We start from the raw sequence: 8108 nt of genomic DNA, 5'->3' as shown, positions 1-8108 counted from the left end.
ATATATATATATATATATATATATATATATATATATATATATATATATATATATATATATATATATATATATATATATATATATATATATATATATATATATATATAAATATATATATATATATATATATATATATATATATATATATATATATATATATATATATATATATATATATATATATATATATATATATATATATATATATATATATATATATATATATATATATATATATTAAATACTGTACAGTACCTACAGAAAATCATGATATCCTGTGAAAATCTATACCTTTACTTTCAAAAGACCTACGGGATAAAGTCACCAGGCTACCAAAACATTTCAAAGGATGAAATAGTTATTTGCAATTTAATTAGATTTCACGCTGTATGACAAATAAAGTAATTATTTCAAAAGGTCTGATAATTTTCTATAGGCACTGTATATATAACATTTCTTTTTTGTCTTCATGTTAGTGTCAAATTGTATTCATGTAATTTAATCAGATGTACTCTGAATATATTTTGTGCTAATGCAATGATAAATGATCCACTTTGTGGAAAGAGTGACACAGAGTCTTGAAATAATGTGTCATTGTTATTGTACAAACTGTAAATTACTCTCTGAAAGCAATTACTAAGATCAGTTTCTCAGTACTTACTGTAGGTCACTTTATTTAAAAATCCTAAACCTTTTGTCACCGCATTTAACCCAGGGTTATTGCCAGGGTGTGAATTACAGGGGGGTTTGAGGGGGTTAGACCCCTCTAATTAACACTTGATCCCCACCTGAAGGACATCAAAACAAAATATACAGTATGGGGGGGGGGGGGGGGGTCTGATCTTTAAATAGTTAGGAAATAGTTTGCTCTGATCTATATTTTAAATAATAATGATAATTAAAATAATAGATAACTTGAATATACATTTGACCACCCCTGTAATGGTCCATACCAATGTGAATGCATGTTTGCGCCCCAAAAAAAATTCAGTGGTTTGAAACCGCCAAACCTAGAGCTCCAACAGACAGAGTAAGTGTTGACAAAACATGTTTCTTGCCAAATATACATCTGTATGTGTCCGTGAAACTAGATGCATAGTTTGTATTTTATTATACACTTGCTTATTTAATATCACAAATGTCATTGTCAATATCCCTCAAAACACTGAAAACCTAATAACAAGTTTGATTGATATATTAGATTAAATATATAAATATATTTTAGAATTAAATATATAAATTTGGTTCACTGAGGCGTATTACCGAACGTAATCGAAAAACTTGACTGATCGTCAGTGTATAACTTACACCCTGCTATTCCAAAAACTATATTATATTTACCTCCAGGTAAAGAGCCATTTTACACTTGGAATTTAACATTAAAAAACAAACACAAAAGTAATTTGTTACATTTATATAGTAAAAACATATTGAAATATATTGCAAATCTAAAAAACAATTATAAAATAATTAGATGTGTCTGTTCTTTTTTCATTTCAGGGCTATCTATCTGAATATTTATGAACAATTTTATGTACCATGTAACATATTTTAGGGACCATGTAAAATATTAAATTACTGTACATTATTCATGTAATCTGAAAATAGTAGAGGCTAAATGTTTTTTATATGAAAGCAATGACAAGTTATCCAGTTTGACCTACATATGCAACATATGCTGTGAAGAGTTTTGTTTATTAGGAAATATTTACTTGTAAGTGCAAAAAAAAAGCTCATCTGTGATTATTTTTTGTATTTCAATGACACAATTGTTTTTTATTATAACCAAGACTGTTTACTGGAGCTCTATGTAAAACATATATCCAGCATTCCAGGCCTACACTGAAATGGAGGGTGTGTGTTGTTGTTGCTCTGTAATATCACAAGGATATATTTAGATGGAATAAAAGCAGGAGGGGTGTTGGTTAGTGCAAACTGATGCTTCCTCCAGTCATGTGACCTTGTATGGTATTCTTATGGGTCAGGGTTATAAAAACGCATAAATTGCCGTTCCACTTGCATTGTTTGGTATGTGTAAGCGCAGCAGTTTACTGGCACTTGAAATCTGAGTTATATAAACACACTTGGCACCTTCTGCCTTGACAGGATTGAGATTAGTAGTTATGATGATTTTGTGAAGGGGCTCTGCTAGTTTGGCGGGTAGTTTAGGTTCGCTCTCTGAGCCTGGGGTCTGGTGTAATATATCAACCTCGCACAAGAAAAGAAATTGTGGATCACTGTCACATAGTCATGCTGACCTGCACAGGGGTTGAAAAGAAAGGTTTTATATTTCAAGTGATTTATTCATTAGTAATTAGTATGTATGTATTTATAAAGTTGAAGTCCTGAAATATTAGCCCCCCCCCCCGGTATATTTTTTCCCCAGTTTCTGTTTAACGGAAAGAAGATTTTTTTCTGCATATTTATAAAAATAATAGTTTTAATAACTAATTTCTAATAACTGATTTCTTTTATCTTTGCCATGTTGACAGTAAGTTTCAAGATAGTAGTATTACAGCCTGATCTCATGAGAAAACATAAGTATTTTACATTTTGTCAGTTTAGTAGCTAATTCGTCCGAATTTGTACGAGTTTAGTTGTACGAAATTGTACGATTTTAAAAAGGAGGCGTGGCACCCAACCCCACCCCTAAACCCAACCGTCATTAGGGGATGAGCAAATCGTACTAAATTGTACGAATTAGATCGTACGAATTCCTACAAATTAGCCATTAAATCAAAAGTTACAAATTGCCATGAGATTGTGTTGAGTATTCAGCGTAAAGTGCAATTTAAAGGCTTAACTAGGTTAATTAGGTTAATAAGGCAAGTTAGGGTAACTAGGCAAGTCATTGTATAATGATGGCTTGTTCTGTAGACAAAAAAAAAAAACATTGCTTAAGTGGGCTAATAATTTTGACCTTAAAAGGGTTTTATAAAAATGAAAACTTGCTTTTATTCTAACCATTCTAAAACAAATAAGACTTTATCCAGAAGAATAAATATTACAGGAAATACTATGAAAAATTGCTAAACATCATTTGGGAAATATTTAAAAAAGAAAAAGCTAATAATTTTGACTTTAACTGTATATATATATATATATATATATATATATATATATATATATATATATATATATATATATATATATATATATGATTTTCTTACCCCCAAACGCAGCCATCTGAGCTGCAGTCCGTACCACAGAGTTGACCAGACCTGTCTCTGCCCCAGCATCTAATATCATCTCTGTAATTTCAGTATTACCTGTGGAATTATTTAAATATACACTGTTGCCATTAAAAGACCTGGTGTCACGGATTGGTCAGGCTCTCACGATCCCCACTCACGAAGATCACCATCACCTGACTTCTAATGAGCACACAGCTGCATCACATTCACGAGCACCAGATAAAAGCACAGCACTCCAGTCGCTCATTGTCCGGGCTCGTCTCGACGAAAGCGGACAACTGAGCGACCACTCAGCGTAGTCATCCTCAGCTAAAACAAACGCTTTACTTACCTGTTCTCTTTGTATTCCTCCTAGTCTTCCTGGTCCACCCGAATCGTCCTGTCTTCCAGTCCTTCCAAGTCTGTGTCATCCTCTGTCAGCTGTATCTGGTGTGTGCTGTCCATCCTCGTGTATTCCTGTTACCCAGCCACGGAGGAAAAGACCCCAACATCATTCCTGATCCTCCTGGCTATCCTTCATGTGCTCCTTGTTGTCATTTAATAAACACCCTAACGTTTCCTTACCTCTGTCTCCTGTCCGCTTCATAACAGAAGCCCGGACCAATAACGACGACAACATGAGCACCCCCGATCACTTTCAAGAGCTGGTGGACCAGTTGAAGCGGATTCTACAGCCACCAGCTCCACTTTCCAACGCACCACCAGCACCGAGCACTTCCGCCTCCACAGTTTCTTCTTCGGCCCTTCCTTCCAGTCCCATGGCCCGACCAGCGCCCTACTCAGGCGGAGCGGGGGAGTGCAATGGTTTTCTGTTACAATGTTCCCTCATATTCGAAATGCAACCTTCTCTATATCCCACAGATAAGTCAAAGATCGCCTACATCGTATCACTACTCTCTGGGCCTGCACTTAAATGGGCTGAGACGATCTGGAACCAAGCCGGGCCGGTCATGAATTCCATCACTACCTTCACGGAGTATTTCAAAGAGGTGTTTGGACGTTCTGATGGGGAAGTAGCCGCTGGAGAGCAGCTGTATCATCTAAAGCAAGGTACTCTATCTACACAGGAATATGCTCTCCGGTTTCGCACTCTAGCAGCTGCAAGTGGATGGAATGAGAGATCGTTGTTGACCACGTACCGGCTCGGCTTGGAACCCACTCTCCGAATCCAGCTGGCCACATTAGATGATACTATGGGTCTGGAGAGATTCATCCAACATTCTCTCCGATGTTCCGATCGTCTCCGTTCCTATCAACAGGACACCATCACCCCCTCGTCTGCACTCCTCCAATCGCCTGAGTCAACAGCCTCTCCAGAACCAGAACCCATGATAATAGAGTCTGGAAGACTGACATCAGCGGAACGACAGAGGAGGCTGACCCGGGGTCTGTGTCTATACTGCGGTGTCAGTGGACACACCCGTATGGAGTGTCCCCTTCGTCCCATTCGGACTTCAGTGAGTGTATTCAGTACGAATATTGAACAATGTAAACCACTTACTACCACCGTACAAATAACTACTGCCTCTATTTCTCTCCTTGTCACAGCCCTCATCGACTCCGGGTCAGCAGGGAACTTCATCTCCCAATCCCTCTGTCGTCAACTCCACCTACGTACTGAGGCGTCCTCGCATATATACCAGATACAACCGATAACCCAGTGCACTCGATCTTCGACCCGTATCCATCGACAATGCGAAGACATCCTTCTTCAAGTGGGGTTGTTACATCAAGAGAGGATTCAATTTCTGGTTCTGGAGGGTGCAAATATGGACATCATTCTAGGGCGCCCGTGGCTGGTGAAGCACGATCCCATCATCTCTTGGGGCACAGGAGAGATAAAGAAATGGGGATCTGGATGTACACCTACCTGTTTTCCAAATCTCCCTCTTCAAGGTCGGAACCCCATTTCTTTGTTTACAACATCGGTCGAGAGTCCTCCTGAGAAGCAGTCTATCCACATTCCTAAGGAGTACAGCTCCTTTCATGATGTCTTCTGCCCCAAGAGAGCTTCCCAGCTACCGCCGCATCGGCCATGGGACTGCGCGATCGACCTAGTTCCAGATGCCCAGTTGCCAAGAGGTAGGATCTACCCGCTCTCGCTTCCAGAGAATCAGGCAATGGAAGATTACATAAGGGAGGCTCTGAGTCAGGGGTACATACGTCACTCAAAATCACCAGCCGCCTCAAGCTTCTTCTTTGTGGCCAAGAAGGACGGAGGGCTGCGTCCATGCATCGACTACAGGGTCCTAAATAACGGTACAGTAAAATACCGATATCCCCTTCCTCTGGTACCAGCCGCTTTGGAACAGCTCCGAGAAGCTAAAGTCTTCACTAAATTGGACCTCCGCAGCGCGTATAATCTGATAAGAATACGTGAGGGGGACCAATGGAAGACAGCATTCGTGACCCCTACTGGCCACTATGAATATGAGGTCATGCCTTACGGTCTGGTCAACGCCCCCTCCGTATTCCAAAACTTCATTCATGAAGTCCTCCGGGAGTTTCTTCACCACTTTGTAATAGTGTACATAGATGACATCCTCATTTACTCCCGGAGTGAGGCCGAACATCGCCAACACGTTGCGGAGGTCCTACACACATTGAGAGAACATCACCTCTACCTCAAAGCGGAGAAATGCTCATTCCACCAGAAGTCGATTCATTTCTTGGGATACATCATTGACCAAACCGGTATACGTATGGATGGGAAGAAAATTGAGGCTGTTCTATCCTGGTCAGAACCCACTTCCATTAAGGAGCTCCAGAGGTTTCTTGGGTTTGCTAACTTTTATAGACGGTTTATCAAGGACTACAGCAGGATTACATCACCTCTCACTAATCTCCTCAAGGGTAAACCCAAAGGACTGGAGTGGACCAAAGAAGCAGCCGCAGCCTTCCGCCTTCTTAAGAAGGAGTTCACAAGGGCCCCACTCCTGACTCATCCTGACCCAAATCTTCCTTTCGTGGTGGAAGTGGACGCATCCACCACCGGCGTCGGGGCAGTATTATCCCAACATCATGATACACCGCCCCGACTGCATCCCTGTGCCTATTTCTCTCGGAAGTTGAGCCCGGCGGAGCAGAATTACAGCATAGGAGACAGGGAGCTTCTAGCAATCAAGCTAGCCTTGGAGGAGTGGCGTCACTGGTTGGAGGGAGCCAAACATCCGTTCCAGGTGATCACAGATCACAAAAACCTCCAATATATCAAAGAGGCCAAGAGACTATGTCCACGTCAAGCCAGATGGTCACTTTTCTTCTCACGTTTTGATTTCTCCATTTCCTATCGTCCAGGACCCAAGAATCTAAGAGCAGACGCTCTCTCTCGTTTACACGAGCATCACGATCATGAAGAACTCCCAACGAAGATTCTTCCCGAACACATCTCCATTTGTCCGATCACCTGGAACGCTCCTCCAGTCGTTGCCACTCCGGAAGCCCCTGCTCCGCCGGGATGCCCTCCTCATCGGCAGTTCATACCACCTGAACACCGGGTAGATCTGATCCACTCCTTACATACCTCGCTAGGCACTGGACATCCAGGGATCAACAATACTCTCTCGCTAGTATCCCAACGATTCTGGTGGCCAAACATGGCAAGGGATGTGAGGCAATATGTTCAGGGCTGTAAGGACTGTGCCCAATCCAAGAGCCCACGTCATCTACCCGCTGGAAAGCTCCATCCCTTGCCGATTCCGAACCGTCCCTGGTCACACCTAGGAGTGGACTTTATCACTGACCTCCCCTCGTCAGAAGGTAATACCTGTATTCTAGTCATCGTAGATAGATTCTCAAAGTTTGTCAAACTAATCCCTCTGAAAGGTCTTCCCACAGCCTTTGAAACAGCCGACAATATCTTTAATCAAGTCTTCAGGTCATTTGGTATTCCAGAAGATATTGTGTCGGACAGAGGTCCACAGTTCATCTCACGTCTATGGAAAGCCTTCTTCAAGCTCCTAGGTGTGGCCGTCAGCCTCTCTTCTGGATATCATCCCCAAACCAACGGGCAGACAGAGAGGAAGATTCAGGAGGTGGGACGGTTCCTGAGGACCTTCTGCAGTGGTCACCAGAGCTCCTGGAGCCAGTATTTGGGCTGGGCAGAATATGCCCAAAATTCACTGCGGCAACCCTCCACCGGACTCACGCCATTCCAGTGCGTCCTGGGCTTCCAACCACCGCTCTTTCCCTGGGATGGCGAACCATCTGATGTCCCCGCAGTGGATCACTGGTTCCGGGAGAGCGAGAGAGTCTGGGACGAGGCTCATCAACATCTGCAGAGGGCAGTCCGTCGAAGCAAGGTAACCGCCGATAGAAGAAGGTCTGAAGAACCCAGATACACACCCGGACAAAAGGTGTGGCTATCCACCCGGGACATACGCATGCGACTGCCCTCTCGCAAGTTAAGTCCCCGATTTGTTGGTCCCTTCACCATCGTGGAACAGGTTAACCCCGTCACCTACAAACTACAATTACCCTCTCACTACCGTATTCACCCTACATTCCACGTATCACTCCTGAAACCCTATCACGATCCTGTTCTTCCCTCCACAGAGCCTGACCACGAAGAGGAACCCCCTCCTCCACTGCTCCTAGAAGAAGGAGCCGTCTACGCAGTGAAGGAGATCTTGCGTTCCCGACGTCGTGGTGGCCAGTTGGAGTACCTGGTGGACTGGGAAGGGTACGGCCCCGAAGAAAGGACATGGGTTCCCAGAGCTGATATTCTCGATCCTAGTCTCATGGTGGAGTTTCATGAGAGCCACCCTGAGTTCCCAGCGCCTAGAGGCAGAGGGAGACCACCACGGCGTCGGAGGTGTCGGCCCTCAGGAGCGGGCCCTGGGGAGGGGGGTACTGTCACGGATTGGTCAGGCTCTCACGATCCCCACTCACGAAGATCACCATCACCTGACTTCT

The sequence above is a fragment of the Danio aesculapii genome, chromosome 19, assembly GCF_903798145.1.
Source record: "Danio aesculapii chromosome 19, fDanAes4.1, whole genome shotgun sequence".
Classification (NCBI taxonomy): Eukaryota; Metazoa; Chordata; class Actinopteri; order Cypriniformes; family Danionidae; genus Danio; species Danio aesculapii.
The sequence above is the reverse complement of the archived record's forward strand: the minus strand, read 5'-3'. Positions refer to the sequence as shown.